Genomic DNA, 16,995 nt, shown 5'->3' with positions numbered 1-16,995 from the left:
GGTAAAGCGCCCCAACATGCATGCATTCGTTGAGAGTTCTAGGAGTCTCTTGTACCCCTGGCTTGGCACTGATTATGCAAATATGAGCAAACTGAATAAAATCCTTGCTTCATTTGAGCTTAGTCTGAGGAGTAAAAATCAACCAAATAATTACAAAGTAAGCCTGTGATTGAAAATGGTAATACAATGCTACAAAAAGAAGTAATCATTGGAAAGAAGAAATAATGATGTCAAATACCTAAGCTGGGTCAGGTGTTTTGTTTTTGTTTTTTTCCATGTCTGTCTTCCCAGCTACTCTGCAGGCAGAGATGAGGAGGACCTAGGCTTGTTCAAGGCTGGCCTAGGCAAAAGGTTAGTGAGACTTTTATATCAACCAATAAGCCTCGCATGGTGGTATGCACTTTTGATCCCAGTTCTACTGGAGGCAATGAATAGGAGGACAGTGTCTGAGGTCAGTCCTGGGTCATATAACACCCTATCTGAGATATAACTAAAGCAAAAAATGCTTCCTAGCATGGCTCAAGGGGTAGAGTAACTAGCTAGCAAGTGCAAATCCAAGTTCAAATCCAGTAGCAAAAAATAAAACCACAAAAAATTTAAAAAGCAAAGCAAATTGAGGTGCTAAGCAATAGTCACAGGCAGTGAGTAAATGTCCAGGTTCATGGCCCCCAGCCCCTGATCTGAGACCCAGCAGCCTCTTCTTGAGGGAAAACCCAGAGGCAGTCTAGGCACTGGAACATGTGTGGGCAGGGGCCCAAAGTCATTCTGTCCTACTAACCTAGAACTAAAATAAATGACAAGGCCTCTCTGTGAAGGAAGAAAATGGAACTTCATATCCTTTTCCCAATTCAATAAGGGAAAACCACTGGAAGAGACTGAGAAAGAGAGGGTGTGGGGATAGAGGAGCCAGAAAGAGACAGAGTGGGCTGGGGGTAGGAATTGGAGAACACTGATCTTCTTTGAGAAGGTCAACACCCAAGGATTTAGGAGGTTTTTTGTTTTCAAATTTTTATTTGTATTGACAGGATCATGTACAGAGGGGTTATGGTTACATATGTAAGGCAGTGAGTACATTTCTTTTCGAACTTGTTATAGCCTCCCTCATTTTTCTCTTTTAATTTATTTCTTTAAAATCAGTCTCTGTGACTTACCAAAAAATTTGCAAGCAGTTAAGAGAGGAAAAAATATGTATTGGGGCAAGGAAAATACAAGTTTCAGGATCAGTAACTCATTAATATAATTTTCTCCTTTGTATTGAGAAAAAGCTTTAAAATAGCTGATAAATTCATCAAACATTAATTGCCATATATCTGGATGGGAGATTATATCAAATGTTAACAAATTGGAAAACAATTATGTCTGCACATGAATCTCTCATGTATAGTGATTCATAATATACTCTATTTTAATTTTTCTTATCTATAAGTAGTTGTACAAAGGTGTTTCAACATATCAGTTTGAGTATAGTGCATCTAGATCAATGTCAACTCTTTCATTGTTATGGTCATCTCTCCCAATCCCACCCATCCCATAATCTCATATAGTTCCATTTTCACATAAGTGCATTTAATATTATGACTACAATTTCACATTCTTTTTGCTCCCTTCATCCTTTCCCCCAACCCTTGACTTTACTTGCTCCCTGACAATAGAAAAGAAGGATGTTTATTTCCTCTCATATGTGGAAGTTAAATCTAAATTGTGTGTGTGTGTGTGTGTGTGTGTGAGAGAGAGAGAGAGAGAGAGAGAGAGAGAGAGAGAGAAACAGAATCATATGCGTATATACACAAACATATTATCTAAAGCATGATATATTTAGGAGAGAATCCTAACTCCTTTGCACGACTAATTTACCATTTAACAAAATGACTACCGGGTAGCTATCATATTCTTTCTTCTTTTTTGTATTTTCTAACCATTATTAGATTGAGTGTGTTATGAATATATTATCTGTGTCTGTACACATATCACATATCAGCTGAGTTCAAGAAGAACCTTAAATTTTGTTGTGAAAATGACACTGTCAGCTTGAAGCTACACTGACATACCAAATGGGTGTGGTGATATACTAAATATATATAAGCCTTCTTCATCTGTAAACAGATTTTGTGAATATATTTTATGGGGAGAATTCTCCAGAATAGCCTGCTCTGCTCTTCATCCACATTAATATTGGTTGTATTGGTCAAATTAGACAGGGTCGATGCTTAGAGAGTAATGAATAGCTTACCAGTTCAATAATCTGTATGTTAATTAAAGACTCAAGATATACGTACAAGTGATTTATTTCTTTAAATAATAACTTAAAATACCACCTCTTCAATTCTAGGCAAATGCAGTTGGAAATGAGCAGCTAACAGGAACTCCTTGTGCTGACATCCATCTGACAAGGTGAGGGTTATATCAGAACATCTGAGATGGAGTGATCCAATCCCCACAGTTCTTCTGACCCTCCTCCCGCCAGGACAGGGTATGATCTGAAAGCAGACAAGGAGCAGCAGCACGTCTTACCTTGCTACAGGACACAGTTGGCTATCTTATCTAGCCCAGGAAGATCTAGAAGCACCACAGTGTCACAAAACTGATAAATACTAACCTCTTTGCTTCTCCTTTCTTCTTTTATTTTCCCCTTCCAGGACATCTAGAATGTATAAACTGGCCAAAAAAAAAAAAAAAGGCCTCTTTTTATGTGCAAAAAGAATATAAAGGAATATAAATTCAAACAAGTCCTTTGATCGTTTACTTAATCAGTTTATATTTTCTATTTCACATTTTAAAGCTTGTTATCTATAGAGCCATTTGCGTTGGTTCACAGTCAGAGATTCTTCAGCTACATTCTAGGGCATTTGGTATTATATTGCTTACAAGACCAAAACCTTTGCTCTGAAGGTGGAACAATATGCAACAACTATCTTAGATTAATTGTTTAAAAACAGAATTCCTTCCTTGTGACAACTAATTATATTTGGGGGCTTCCCTTACATCTTTCCTCTGAGATGGTTAAATCATACTCCTATAATACAGATTAACATAGCAATGTGACATTTGAATTGTCCTAAGGTGCTGAAAATACAGTCATGTTGCATATAATTCCATACAGATGTCTTACAAACTGATGTACTTTTTCTGTGGGTTAAGGGAAAGAAAATATACACATAATTCAATTTTTAAAATACAATCATTGTTTCAATGCACATTACAAACTTAATTTACTACATAAAAATACTTTTAAAAATTACAAGGAAAACTAAATGTTATCTCAAAGAATAATTGAAAGTTGGAGAGGGGAAATGCTGCAGGCCAGAATGGGACAGTTTAAGGAGTCTGCCAGCTTGCTTCACTTTCAGTTGTGCCTTTATTGCCATCTACCCTGGATAGGTTGAAAAATGATCACCATTGCTTAGATGAACAGTTCCTCCAGCTTTGAGTTTTAATTTTAGTTTTGCAGTGTGCGGTAACTGCCAGGCTTGCGGCCTCCGGTGAAGATAAAGAGGTGGTATTAGATCACAGTATGATTACACACATTCCTGTCTCATTCCACAGACAGCAATATTAAATCAGACGCGAAACTCCCTTCTGATGCATATCGTTGCCCTCTGATTATTGGCACAATGTAACCTTTTGATGACTCTACTTCCTCATTTTTAAGTGTGAATAAATAGATGTGCTGTCAGGATCAAGCACAATAATAAATTTAAAGTATATAATGTTTGCATAGTACTGGAAACACAGGGGACCTTACTAAATAATTTCTATGGACATTACCAGCATGATTGATTTTTAATTCCAGAAGCTACAGATACGGACGTGTTTGTAGATAGAATTTTCCTCCAGCCTAGCTTCCTGTTCGACTCCATATGGAGCAAGGAAACAGACATAATGGAAACATTTCTTTAATGGAAGGAACACAAGACACACAGACAGATATCTGACATTCATGTAACATTTCCTGTATGCCCGTTGCTGTGGTAAGCAGCCTAAGAGACATTAAAATGTCTTCTCACTGTCCATTACAATACTTTATCCACGGGGAAAGTGACACAGGTAAAGTTAAATAACTCACTTTCATTCTCACTCATTTAGTAAGTTGTGGAGCGCGGATTTGAACTGAGACAGACAACTTCAAAGCCTTGTAGCAAAGGCTATATAAACAGAAGGGAGGAGCACTAGGAAGCTTGTCAGTGCATTGCCATCTCAGGCTGGGAGAGGGCGGCTGGGGGTGGGGGTGGGGGACACCACAAGACATGAGCTATGGTGAGCATTCTAGGGGCCAAGGGCAAACCAACCAAGCAACAAAATATCCCTTTTCTATTGCATGCCTGTATTGCTATCTGAGAACTAAATATATCATTTGGGGAATTATTATTAGATCATTCAAAATATTTGTTCTAACATTAGTTAGAAGTTATTTTAGTTCAGAAGTTGCTATTGCTTTCTGTAGTAAGACTTTTGTGTGTGTGTGTCCAGTACTAGGGTTTGAGATCATAACTTTGCACTTGCTAGTCAGGTGCTAGATCTCTTGAGCTGTACTCACAAATAACCCTTTGTTTTTGCTTTTAGTTATTTTTCAGGGAAGGCCTTTGGATTTGCCCAGAGTTGGTCCCTGGACTGTGGTACTCCTATGCTTTCCAGGTAGCTAGGATTACAGGTGCATGTCACCTGGATCACTCGTGGAGATGAAGTCTTACTAACTTAATCCCTGGGTTGGCCTTGAATCATGATTCTCCCTATTTCCATTGGGAGAAGTTGGGACTATAAATTTAAGCCACTGTGACCAGATTTAGGATAAGTTTACTAGTCATATAAAAGCCATGTTTTCTGAGTGGTAAGTTTCCATCATAGTAACTTTATTTTGTCCCCTGCGTCAGTATAATTCTACACTGATTCCTAAGAAATGATTTTTTATATAAAGTAACATTCACCTTTGATCTTTATTTTATGAACAGAATTGTAGCCTAAGTGAAAGAATGGAATTACTTTTTAGTTAGTGCTTTTCATAGACAAGGTCAAGGCTTCTATAGCATTGCTGGTACCCAGAAAACATTCACAGATTTGTAACCCTGTATAAATAATTCCTGTCTCACTGGGCAGATTCACGAAGCATTCCTAAGAAAGCATTTAATAGGCAGTAAGAAGAACTATAGCAGCTTTCAACTTTCTTTGTTCAACAAAATCAAATTATGTGTCAAGACCAGCAGACGTCTGGCTTCAAGAATATATTAAAAAAAAAAAACCTTGATGTACTATCAGATAAACACATAGAATTAAAAACTATTTTCTTTGATGAGTTTGAAATTGCTCCTAAACACTAAATATTAAATTTAATGTTTTCTTTTTGCCCCTAGAATTTATACCAGCACTGGTCTCTGCCTTAGATAGACCACTTTCCCTAAAAATGGAGATAAAGTGTGTGTGTGTGTGTGTTTGTGTGTGTGTGAGAGAGAGAGAGACAGAGAGAGAGGGAGAGAGAGAGGGAGAGGACGTAGGTGAGATAGAATATCTAGTGATGTCGAAAATAGAGCTTACACTACTGGTACCATACACTACTGGTAAATATAGCAGGACTGTGGTATACCTGGGAGTCATGCTTTATAAACGTGTGAGAGCCTGTGGAAGCTTTAATAAGGCGTTAGTGACAAATAATTGATTGACCTTTCATTTGAGTTCTTATTTCTTTCCCATTGTTTCAATGTATTATGTATATATTGCTGTAGATTTTTATTCACTTTTTTCAAGCTTACATGGAATAAAATTTAGATGAACTCTAAATGTCTATTTCTGAAAGCTTTATACAAATTATATAGTGAATAAATATTTGGATATACTTGAAAAAAATTTAGATGAATTCTAAGTATCATGCCCTAAACGTTGAATAATGTGATAATTATGGCTCCTCTAGGCATTGTATCTAAAACAGTAATAATTAGAGAACTCTGACTATATCAGAGCCCTCATAAAATAGTGACCTCATTTGAACTAACATTTTTATTAGCATATATTAATTGCACAAATAAGGAACTTCATTGTGACATTTTCACATGCCTACATTATGTATTTTGATCATATACAACCCTCATTACTTCTTTCATTCTTCTCCCCTCTCCCTGGTGTGCTTCCTCTTCTCAAATAGTTCTTCAACTTTCAGGCTTGTTTGTTTGTTTTTATATTAGTTGTTATTATTATTACAAGGTGATATACAGAGGAATTACAGTTATATAAGTCACATAACAAGAACATGACACCCTTCCCCTTGCGCTTTCTGTCTTCCTGTCCCCATCTACAAGTTGTATAGTTCATTTGCAACATGGCGTCGAGTGAGTACCATTGCTGCATTTGTTCATTCTGTGTCCCTCCTTCTGTGCCTCCCTTTACTCTTTTTCGTTATTTCAATTCTACATATGACAATGTGTTTTTGTCTTTCTGACTAAATTATTCTGCTTAACATGATCATCACTAGTTCTATTCATTTTCCTACAACTGACTTGATTTCTTTCTTCTTTGTGGTTGAATAAAGCATTGTGCCCATATACCATATTTTCTTAAGCCATCCATTAGTTGTTGGGCATCTAGGCTGATCCATAACTGTACTATTGTGAATAGTACTAGAAAAACCATGGCTGTCCAAGTATCTCTATTTGTATGATGATATTTCTGGTGAGGGGTTACATACCTAGGAGTGGTATAGCTAGACAATAGGTGTATTTGGGGGTATTTTGAGGGGCCTGAAGACTCTTCCTGATTTCTATCGTGGCTGAATTCCCACCAATAATGTATGGGTTCCTTTTTTTCCTCATATTCTCACTAGCATTTGTTATTTTTTGTGCTTTTTTTAATAGCCATTGTGAGTGGAATGTATTTTGTTGTGAAAAAAATATTTGTATATTTTCATTCTGAAGTTTTTAAAGATGTTTGACAGCTTACTTATTCTTTAGCAAAATGTTAACTGTGCTGTCTTCACAGGCTTTTGAAATGTTTTGTCTTCAGCTTCTTTGGCTCAGCTGTCAAATGAATTCAACAGACACAAAGTGATCAAGCACATGTCGGTCATGTGTATGGATCGAGCTTCTTGTCAGGGCCTTGCTGCTGGCCTACAACAAGAAAATTGACACCTTGAGCAGTAGGTAAGCCCACTGGTAAGCAGGAAGCCAATCTGCATTACTGCATTACTTTTCCACAAAGGAATTGGTGCATTTAGTTTCATTCGAGGCAAGTTCTTTTCTCTCCTTGAAGACAAGAAATAGTTTATGGACTGGCTACTTGTAGTAGCACTGCTCTAGTACAGTTTACAACAAAAGGTACGCTAATGTGATGGCTAAAATCTTAGATGCCGGAGGCATACGGACCTGAGCATGAGTGCTGGCTTAGCAATTTGACAGTCAAATGACCTGAAAGAAGGAAATAGCTGTCTATCACAGAGCCATTGGAAATAGAATGACTAGGGTAGAAGACAGGGCAAGACACATGATTTCACAGGACCTGGAGATGAACTTGAGCCTGAGGCTGCATACCTTACAGTAAATGAGGTCTTAAATAGGAAATTATATATTCTCTTTTCTCTCCCTTTCCCTCTCATACATCTACAGAGAAACACACTACATAGGAATTTGTAGAGAGAAGTTTCTCAGGATACTTTCTGTATGGCAATGTAATTGTAATTGTGACACAGTAGGCTGATTTTTGTGCAGAAAGAGGTTTCTTTTTTTTTTCCAAATTTTTATTATCAAACTGATGTACAGAGCGGTTACAGTTTCATACGTTAGGCATTGGATACATTTCTTGTACTGTTTGTTACCTCATCCCTCATTTCCCCCTCCCTCTTCCCCCTTTCCCTTTCCCCCCATGAAGTGTTCAGTTCACTTACACCAAACAGTTTTGCAAGTATTGCTTTTGTAGTTGTTTGTCTTTTTTTACCCTGTGTCTCTCGATTTTGGTATTCCCAGAAAGAGGTTTCTTATTCTCGAACCTAGTAATAGAAATGTTTTACACATGCATGGATATCTTATTGCTTTCCTCAACTCATTTTACTAACCTTACCCAAGTCATTAGTACAGAGGGAATCCCCTAAAGTCCTAGCATGCCTGAAATACTTGTAGAATTACATCAGTATTCTTTAGGTCACAGCTAAATCCAGTTAATCCCAGTATGACTCATGGCTTGCCTATGGAGCTGCTGACTTTTAGGTAACATGTGAGCACTTTGTTGACACAGTCTTAAGCTAGGACAATAAAAAACAAATAAATGAAATCTGAATAAAAGAGAAGGCATGAATCTGAAGTTTACTCGTGTCTGTTTACCTAACTCATAAATCAGATCCTAAGTAGGCAAGTAGGTGAAAGAGATTCTTATCAGTCTGTTTTCCCATAACTTAATTTTCTAAAAATTTATGAAATAGCAATTAACTATCAGACTTGGCATAGAACTGTACACTAACATCTGGGGCTTGTATGTTTAAAATATGCATAGAAATTAATGCATTATATCAGTTATTACAGATTTATTTCTTCAAAAAGCACATGGCCTGGGCTGAGAATGTGGCTTAGTGGTAAGAGTGCTTGCCTAGCAGGCATGAAGCCCTCGGTTCAATTCCTCATACAATATAAGCAGAAAATGCTGGAAGTGGTCCTGTGGCTCAAGAGGAAGAGTGCTAGCCTTGAGCAAAATGGGCTCAGAGACAGAGCCCTGAGTTCAAGCCCCAGGACTGGCAAAAAGAAAAAAGAAATATGGCCATAATTTGTGCCGGCTCTTGATAGCTCCTTACATGCCTTGTCGGTGGGTAGTTCATGTTCAATGATTCATGATTACATGTGCAAACATATATGTGCTCATGTTACTGAAGTAACTGAAATGTATTGGGTTACTTTTCCTATTTCTTCCTTTAATTGCAACTGCTCCTCACTCATCCTGTCCTTGAGATTTCCCTCTCCAGTGTCTCCACTCTGTGGTGGTTGGCATGGATCTCCTAATCTTGCAACTTGATCGTGTCCCTTCCTTCCATGGCTTCCCGTTGACCGCAGAATAAAACCCAAACTCCTTAGCATGATCCGATATCTGCCTATTTCAGATATTCCTCTTGCTTAGTGTAATTAAGCTATGGTATTTGCAAATATTTCTCTCCTGTGCCTTGGTCATGTTCCTTCTTCAACCCCAACTACTTCTCCCTTTCTTCAAATCTTTCTACAAAGTTGCTTTATACCAGAATCTTTCCTGCTGAGCTTCTTGAGTGAAGGGCTCATGGGGTACACACTCTTATCTCAGGTGACATAAATCCTGTAATGAAATGATTGGTATGCATCTGTCGACTTCCCCTAAAGCTGTGAGCTTCTATTGATATGAAGGGTTTTCCTCTTTGACTTTCTAATTTCAAGGTCTATTACAAACATGGCAAACAGCAGCTGTTCAACTGATGAGAAATTAACAATTATTCATAGTGCTGAGACTAAATTAACACCACTGCACATGTGAAAAGATCCTAAGAAAATGTAAAATCTTCTCTCTCTGGAATTCTTATGCTTCCAGGCCAATTCTTATTCAGAGCCAATACAATTCACCACTGTTCCATGTGGTTTCAGCGCAAAGGAGGCCTTCAGACACGGTGAGCAGCACCAGCCCAGTTTATGTGTTATTTTCTTACCCTGCATCTTAAGCAGTGCTAAGATCAACTTGGTTTCACACCAGGAAGTACACAGCAACATGTGTGGGCATAGCCCACAATAGTCTGCATTACTAAATAGTCTTTTACATTTAAAAATGAGAGAGAGAAAAAATGAGAGAGATTGAATTCTTTTTTTCTTTTTTAAAGGTCATTTTAAAAATAGTATCCCAGTTTTCAAGCACTTAGAGTCATACAATTAGTTGTATGCGAGCTTTTCAGTGACTCAGATGGGGATTTTTTTTTTTTCTTTCTGATTGCTCTGTAAATGTCAGTGGTTCACTGGTCACAGCTTGACTTGGAGGTTCATACCTGGCCCAGAGAAACTGTGAATCACACAGTTTGCTGCCCCCACTCCCTCCTGACTGCTTTCCCCCCATAAGGCAGCAAACCAGTGACACTAGAGACTAGAGAACACACGGTGAGTGTTTATATAAGTCACGTTCTGACAGTTGGAGGCATTAGACCCACAAGAACATCAAAACTACCAACTCAGCTGGAGTTTGGATAGCAAAGGGGAAGTGAGAAGCAACCAGCCCTTTGTACTAAGGTCAGTCATGTGACTGAATTCCTGAGAGAATTCCAGAGAGCAGAAGTTAGTGATTGAACAGACAGCAGCTCTTCAGGAGCATTCACTAGCATTGTATGTCAGGGGAGTGTAGCCCCAGAGGCCTGGGCCTGTCTTCATCTGAATCTTGGCTTCACAGAACAGTTATTCAGAATAGGCGAGAACTTTGGCCTTGAAGAGACATAGTAGCATTTTTCCAGATGAAGAATGAAGCGAATCACCCATTTGTTTCTCTCTCTGGCTTCTGATAATTTTCGAGGAAATTTATAATTACCCCCTAAGAAATGTATGGCCATTTTTGCTTCCTGTTTTCTTTTCTGAATCTCAAAAGATTAGAAAAAAAACCCAGCAAACTATTTTTTTCCTATTAGGAGATCAACCCGGGTTCTTTAGTTTATGATATTTGGAATTTTAAATGTAAATAAAATTTATTTTATAATGGACATAACGATATGAAAATGGTACACATTTAGGAGGTGTCAAACCAAATGATGTGATGAATTGTGTATTTGATATCTGTATCATGAGCTTCCCCTCTCCTCTCCTGGCAAATCTTGTTTCTAATTGGCTCATCGGCTCCTACCCTTTTCCCTGTTTCTCTTTACCACAAGGAAAACCTTTGTGTCCCAAGAACATTTACTTAGAGTTTATAGATAAAAATAAAAGTGCAAAAAGTCTCATTTCTCAAGCACAGAAACAGACTACCTTAAAAAATGGCCCCAGCATTTAATGTTTGGTAGGTGAGCTACTTGCTGTCTGCTCCTTACACTAGTATAAAACAAACTCTGTCAGGGCAAAACCAAGGAGGAAATCTCCTTGGCTGTTGATTCATTTTCCTTTCTCTGCCTCACGTCTAGTAATAACTTATGCTATTTCCACCATCTCTATAGTGATGCCGGAAGACAGCTTTTTCTCAAGAGAAGTTTAAGACTTCAGGACTTTTCTGGACACGTTCTGGGGGAGAGAGGTCGTGTTCACTTGGATCAGCCCCCATGTAAAAGAAAGGCCCATGCTTCTCTTCCCAGATCTGTCATCCCAGCTGGCCAGGTACTGGCTTTGTGAGGAAAAACAGGATGAAAATCAATCCTTTTCTAACATTAAAGGTTAGGGAGTCCCTCTAGGTTCTCAAATACAAAACCAAACAGCACTGTGACATTAGCTCTCCAGCCAGCAAAGAGGATGAGAGGGGCCACATGTGGGGGTCCTCATGGAGTCAGTCAGCAGAGGGGCCCATTTATCTCGGGATGGGGCTCACAGGAGCCACCAGCAGCCATAAACCATTTATGCCCATGTACACACGCACAGGTATATACAGATGTATGTTTTTATTTCCTTATTAAATCAGAACTTCCATCTTTTTATTTCAAGTGAAAATTTCACAGTTTCTCTTTGGCACATTAAAATTGTCAACATCATCTCTCTGGCAATTTTTTTTCTTTTCTTTTTTTAAAGGGCCTCTCTGTCTGAGAGCTTTTGCTCAAGGCTAGCACTGTACCACTTGAGCCACAGCTCTACTTCTGGCTTTTAGCTGGTTAATTGTAGATAGGAATTTCAATTTTTTTCCTGTCTGAGCTGGCTTTGAACCGAAATTCTCAGATGTCACTCTTCTGAATAGCTAGGATGACAAGGCATGGGTGACTGGCAGTTGACTCTCTGGCATTTACAGTTGAGTGAGTGCAATCACTGTGTTCTTTTACCAGTTGATCTTCTAACCCAGACAGTTACCAAGAGACCAATAGGCAGGTAGTATATACAGCATGGGTACATCTTACATCCTGAGTGACGCAGAAAGGGCAAAAAGGGCATGATTCTTTTCAGAATATTGTGCAATGCAAAATTTATGTTTATTTCTGTCATTCTCCATTTAATATTTTCTGGCGATCTTATGTAACTAGAATTGTGAAAGAGCAGCCAAGAATAAAGGGTGACTACTATATTTGGAATATATTAAGTCCAAAACCAAAACAAACCTAGGATTCCTTAATAGGCACATATACAAGAAAGGCTACAATACTTCATATTAATTGCTTATAATAGTGTTGTCGAAGAGGTACTCATGGAACACCTCTGTCAGAACCATTTGGGAGAGGCCTTTGCAATTACCTGCTATTGATATAGGACTTCTCTCTCTCGCTACCCCCTGCCCCCCAAGAATCTTACTATACTCTTGTTCTATAATTGTGGTTTATATGCCATGTAGAGCTATACTCTTAGTCATATAAACAGTTTCTATCGTTTCCTTTGAGGAAAATATCTTGAAAGCTTGTGGTATTAGACACTGGAGAGTACTTTTCCCTAGTTTCCTTTCAACAGGCAATTTGACACTTTTTGTCATAACTGGATGCTAGGCCTGGTCCATCACATGAGATTTTCTGTTGAGATGGAAGTGTCATGAACTGGTTTACCTGGGCTGACCTGGAACTATGATCCAACCATATTCAGCCTCCTTATGCAGATAGGGCTACCATCACACATGGTTCATAACTCTAAACTTTTTATTGTCAAATATTAGTCACTGAACTTTGTGCAATCATAAGGAATGTTCTGGAAAAGTCAGACTGCCTTCTCCATTGCTTAGCATTCTGTAAAATGAACTTTTTGTTTTAATGGCCTTTAGCATTTATTGTTAGTGCACATTATCAACCAAGGAAGGCAGTTGAATAAAACCATATGTCATCATTAGAACCAGCTAACAAGAAGAACTAAAGTCCACCACACCTGTGACTTATTCTACAGGATAACAAATTGTTGTTGCTGACTTTGCTGGTTGGCACTGTGTAGCCATAACTGAATTAGAGAACACTGGAATAGTACCAATCAGATCTCAGGACTAAGCAGGAAGTGAGGGGAGAGTACATATGTGGAACAAATGTTTTGTGAAACTGTAAATTTTACCATGTCAAGAGCCTACTATAATGAGTTTATTATTTTTGGCACATTATAACTGTTAAATAGGTACCATTTGTTGTTTACTTCTGATCTACACAGATCAAAGTTGAAACAATACAAAAGGATACCCTCACAAGAGTGTTATACGATTATCCAAACTTGATTAACTACAAGGATATCCTGGAACATGACAGTTCTGAGCCTATTCAGCCTTTTAGTAGAAACAGTTCCTGGAGATTTTTAATATTTTTCTTGAAGCAATTTCTTAAAACAAGGGTAGCCTTAATTAAAAAGCAGGCAATGAGAAATTTTCCTTCCCAAACAAAATAATGCCTACTCTGTTGTAGATGTAAGGCTATTTTACTCCATATATGTTCTCATTAAAATAGAATAATACAGACTTGGCAATTCATATATAAAGAGCAGAAATTTCTATCTGTGAGGTCTACAGGTGGAGAAATCTAAAACTGAGGGACTAGTGAGGATCTCCTTGCTATGCCATTTCAGGGCAGAAGGGAAAAGGGGGGAGAATACACATTTGAACGAAAGAAAGACATTCAAGGGGCCCAAACACATTCTTTTTTCAGGAAGCTTCTTCCATGGTAACTAATCTACTCCCTCAATTAAGGCATTAAACCATGTATAAGGACAAGTCCTTCATGACTTAATCGTCTCTTACAGGTTCCAACCCTGAATACTATTTTGGGATTAAGATTCCAGCACAAAAACTTGGAAGAACATATTCAATTCTCATCAGAAGGTCACATTGAATCATTGCAGGCAAATAAGTCCGTGGGGGCATCCAGAAGTTGAACATAAAAAATATGGCCCATGAGTAGTCTTTCTTCTTCCAGTTCATAAAGAAGGATCTTTCCCTGCTGGGGGATGATAATGAAAACTTGACCATGTCTACTTATGCTTTTCCAGTGGGAGAATTTTTCTACTTTAATGGTGAGATAGAGAAAGGATGTCTTTCCATTAACATGTATATATGTAAAATAATTTTCTCAGCATTTCTGCCAAAGATCTACTCAAAGAAAAACTGGTCATAACCAGGGGCATTCAGTAGGATGATAGTAATTAAATTCAAATTTCTCTATGCTAACCTACTGTCTTTTATGAAAATATTACTTTTTTGGTAAGTGTAACCATTTTTTTTGAATTTCCCACATTTGCTCTTGAGAAATTTGTCCTGCTAAGTGCACAAAACAACCCACTTCCTCTTGCCTCTGTCTCCTAGTGCTGTGATTACAGGCTGCATCACCGTGACCAGCTAGCATAATCCTTTTAAGAGTAGAGCTGCACCACATACAATCTTCCTAAAATAATTTTCCCTAAATTCTACCAGAATTATTACTGTTTCCTAGGACCAAGAAGATAAGTAATGTATACTACAAGACTAAAATAGTAACTTTAAAAGATGAGTTATTTAAGATATAATTCAAGACATATATTGTATATGGCTCAATAGGTATAATATACCTTTTTTTGCACAATAGATATTTAAAACTCAAGCTTTACCCTGTGATAGTTTTTTGATAATCAGTGCAGGTTAGCTATGGAGACCCAGTATTAATAGTATCTAAAATGAAGACTGCTTAAAATTTAAATATAGGATCATTATTTCAAGTAGTTTTAGACTCACAACAAAATTAGAGCAGAAGGTACAGAGTTCCTATTTATTCCCTCCCCCACTCTGTGCTAGTCTCCAACACCCATAACATACTCTAGGAGTCCCTTAACATACCATAGGAGCCTGGTGTGTTACTTTCAATTGATGGATCAAATCTTGCATGGTATTTCCAACTCCTGTCTTTATATTAGAGCACTTTGTGTTCTACGAATTTTTCCAAGTGTATAGTGTGTATCCACCATATAAAATCACAAAGAATAGTTTTTACAGTCATAGAAATCCCTAGTGTTCCACATATTTATCTCCCACCCCTCCAAACTCCTGGAAATCATTGATTCTTCTTTAACTCTCTTTACCGTTTTACCTTCCCCAGAAGGCCACATTGCAGTAATCATACTGTATAGAGCCATATGGTAATGGCTTCTCTGACTGGGTACTATAAATTCGAGTTTCCCTCAGATCATTTTGTAGCTGATAGCTTATTCTTTCTATAACCGAATAATCTTCTACTGTTTGTATCACAGTTTGTTTATCTATTCACCTATAAAAACATCTTGGTTGTGTCCATGTTTTGGCAATTATGAGTAAACATCCATGTGCAGATTTTTGTTTGAACATAAGTTTTCCACTCATTTGTTTTGTTACTTGTTCCTACAAAATTAGATTGTTTATATTCTTGTTCAGGTTTTCCTGAAAGAAAAATTTAATGTGAGAAGAAAACCTTTCTCTGTGTTTAATTTTTGTAAGAAGAATGCTGATTACTAAAAAATGTAATAAATAATTTAAATTTATAAAACATTGTTCTAAAGTATAATTGAAGTATGCCTAAATATTCTTAACCAATTAATGATCACATTGAGTTGTATAATACTATAGTACCAGAAACTTTTTAATATCTTTCAAAATACTGTTAATCTTTTCATATAATCTAGCTTAAAGTTTAATTTGTATGTATCAGACTTTGAAGACTCAATACAGAATTTATAAAAGCTCACACTCTTTTCCTAACTAAACTATTACCATCACTAAGAGACAAAACAGTAAAAATAGAGACAAACTTTGGCATATTTCTAGAGAATGTTTCTGAGTTATTCCCCTCAGATATTGGGTTATTGGTAAATGATATATATTTCTGTATAGATAGTACCATAAATTATGTCCAAAATTATAGTTGTGCAATGAATTCTTCCAATATTAGAAATAATCTCATGCTAAGTCCATTCGTTAATAATGCCTGTAATCCCAGTACTTAGGAGGTTGAGATAGAATGATCACAAGTTTCAGGACAGCCTGGGCTACAAATAGTGACCCTGTCTCAAAAGCTAGGAATGAAGGAATTAAGGAGTATTAAGGTAATTGAGTGGAGCAAGGTGTTGAGGCTGAGGTCCAAAGAACATTCACACACTACATTACATTAAGCTCATAAACCAAAGATAACTATTAGCTTAAGGAAGAGAAGTAAGATCTAAAGTATATTCAAAATCTGTCAAAAGAAATTAGGCCATAGGCAACACACACACACACACACACACACACACACACACACACACACACACACTCAGTCATACATAATATATAGCACAGGCAATGGAAGACATGAAATATAGTCCATTACTTGAGCACCACATAAGGGTCTCACAGGTTATTGACACAACTCGTGGCAAGTACAGGGAGATGAGTGAAAACATTCCAGGCTGGTTGTAGGTTTTTGCCTTTGTGAAGCCTGCAGTTATGCCATGGTTTCAAGATGCTGCTGACCATTTTGTCTCAGAGGAGTAGTTCAGAGCTAAAAAGTCTCTCTTGGGGACAATCCAGTGTAATGAATTCCATGGTGAAGTAATGGGCTGAGACATGGCTAGTAAGCTGAGCCTGCAAAGGTGTGCAACCTTGTGTCCAGCAGTCTAAAGTCCCCAAAGTCTAGGACTCATAATGACATTTCTAATCTCTCAGATTTTGGCTAGGAAGAAGCAGAAAATGGGACATTCTACTTCCATTAATAATACTAAAGATGTTTTCGTGTTTCACAGAACTTTACAATTATAATAAAGGAAGTTGGAGAAGAGAAATGAAATATTGATGATTTTCAACTCCTCTTCAAAATATGGTTAGAACTAGTTTAGTTTATGTTGTTTGCATGGAAAATGATTACTGTTTGTTGTATGATCAAGATGCCAGTACTTCCATACCCTGTATCTCTTTAGTATTACCAGAATGTGTGAGAAAGTTGATATCATTAGTCCAGTTTTTGATAAGAGA

The sequence above is a fragment of the Perognathus longimembris genome, chromosome 19, assembly GCF_023159225.1.
Source record: "Perognathus longimembris pacificus isolate PPM17 chromosome 19, ASM2315922v1, whole genome shotgun sequence".
Lineage (NCBI taxonomy): Eukaryota > Metazoa > Chordata > Mammalia > Rodentia > Heteromyidae > Perognathus > Perognathus longimembris.
Note: the sequence above shows the minus strand (reverse complement) of the source record.